The sequence below is a fragment of the Echinops telfairi genome, unplaced genomic scaffold (genome assembly GCF_000313985.2).
Source record: "Echinops telfairi isolate 266 unplaced genomic scaffold, ASM31398v2 ScPeMD7_7469;HRSCAF=8507_1, whole genome shotgun sequence".
Lineage (NCBI taxonomy): Eukaryota > Metazoa > Chordata > Mammalia > Afrosoricida > Tenrecidae > Echinops > Echinops telfairi.
The window spans coordinates 75,946,206-75,948,337 of NW_022111373.1; the positions used below are offsets into that span (position 1 = coordinate 75,946,206).

Consider the following 2,132-nt stretch of genomic DNA (forward strand, 5'->3'; position numbering starts at 1 on the left):
CTGTTCCTGAGGGGTTTATCTGACGTGGGTTCCGTTTGTCATGAGTTCTTATCTCATGCTCCAGTCTAGTCGAAACTGAAAGGCAGGACTGGGGTCATGAAAAGCAGGTGGGGGTGAGGAAGCCTCAATGAACCAGAGGAATATTGTGTGTTTCATTGGCGCTATACTGTGCCCTGGTTGACTCATCCCTTCCTTGTGACCTTTCTGTGAGGGGATGTATTATTGTCTATAGATAGGTTTGGGGGTGTCTGCTCTGGCCCTCCTCATTCTCAGCAATATGTTTTGGATTTGTTTGTTGGCTTTGTTTTGGGTCTTCTTTGGCCAAAGGTCTTTGGCCAAAGAACAAATAGTTCTTATGATGTGGCCCTACTCGATTTTTGCCCTCATAAAGAAATCACTGAAGATATGAATCCTATCGGAAAGTGCAGAAAAGAAATCAGCTATCAGAAGAAATACTGTCTGAGGTCTTGTCTTAAAACAAGTACCCATCTAAGTGAGATGTCAGCTAAGTTCACACAGAGAAAGCACACCAACCTGTGTGTTCCAAGATTATAAATAATAAAGTCTAAGACCACAGGGGCGAATAGTATTAGAGTTTATAATCTGAGTACCCAGCCACAGCATCTGCCAAGAATGCATCTCTCAAGCCAGGGACAGTGTGGCGGTGCCTGCCTTATATGCCAGAACACAGTTCTGCTCAGGAACATCCGGCCAAATCGGCAGGTTGCCAACATGGTGAAGAACCTTAGACAAATGGCCCAAAAATGCCAACAGGAACACAAATGGGAATCCATGTGGGATGCATGGAGAGACACTTCACCTGTTTTGTGTGGAAGATGGGAAAACCCTTTGCTGGGCGTGTGCCCAATCTCAGAAACACCATCCCCACCCTATAGTCCCTACTGGAGACGTGCTCAGGAACACAAGGAGAAGCTCCAGGTGGCATGAAGGATGCTGAGAAGAAAGCAGGAGTTGACTGAGAAGTTGGAAGTCGATGTTACTGAGAAGACAGCAGCCTGGAAGTAAAATGTTGAGGCGCAAAATGTGAGGATTGACACATAGTTTGTGCAGCAGAAAAATTTTCTGGCTGAAGAGGCAGAGGTAAATGCAGAAACTAGAGGAGGGTGGGCGAGATCACCTGAGACTCCTAGGGGAGCCTGAGGCAGTTGGCCAAGCAAAGCCAGGCCCTGCAGGCACTGAGTTCAGAGCCGGAGCAAAGGGGTCGGGTTGAAAGTATCCCTGAAAGGAGTGCGACCTGGAACATGAAGGGGCTGCACTCGACTGTTCAGACTTGAGCAGTGAGTGTTGCGTTGTGCCTGGGCTGAAGAGGATGCTAAGGACAGGTGGAGTACACATCACTCTGCATCCAAACACAGCCAGCCCATGGCTCATCGTTTCTGAAGATCTGAAACAAGTGAGGCTTGGAGACACCTTCCAGGAGTTGCCTAAAAATGAAGAGAGATTCGATAGTTTTACCACGGTCCTGGCGACCCAGAGCTTTGACCCTGACAAACTGTACCGGGAAGTAGATGTGACTGGAAAGAATGCCTGGGACCTGGGCGTTTGCAGATACTCTGTGCAGAGAAAGGGGCCTTTCTTGCTCAGCCCTGAGAATGGCTTCTGGACATTTTGGTTGTGTAACAAAGGACAGTATGCAGCCGCCACTTCCCCGAAGCATTCGCGCCACCTTCAGGTGCCTCCACGCCAAGTTGAGATTTTCCTGGACTGTGATAGCTAGACTGTTTCCTTGTACAGTGTCACTGACCATGGCTCCGTCATCTACACCTTCTCTGAATGTGCTTTTGGTGGGCCTCTGAGGCCCTCTTCAATCCTGGTTTCAATGACAGAGGAGAAAACGCAGCCCCTCTGACATGTGCCTACTAAAACTGAGATAGTAGAGATTGACTGATGATTGGTGGTGCCCCTCTACACATCACCCGCCTATTGCTTTACTTGATCTCTGACCCCACAACGCCTTTTTGCGTTAGGAGAGGTAATGGTTAGTCTACCGAAGTTTTCAAGATAGGCTAAGGCAAAAAAAGATAAAGAGCTTACATTTGACTTAATGACTTTTTTGTCTCATCCATGTTCCAAATCCTTTTAATTGATTTCATTCATTTAGTTCTATTACA

General features: G+C 47.4%; 1 pseudogene; it reads left to right on the forward strand.

Moving 5' to 3' along the window:
* The window catches only part of LOC101653458, an 86,936-nt pseudogene extending 85,052 nt beyond the window's left edge, over positions 1–1,884 (forward strand).
* Positions 1,885–2,132: the final 248 nt, after the last annotated feature.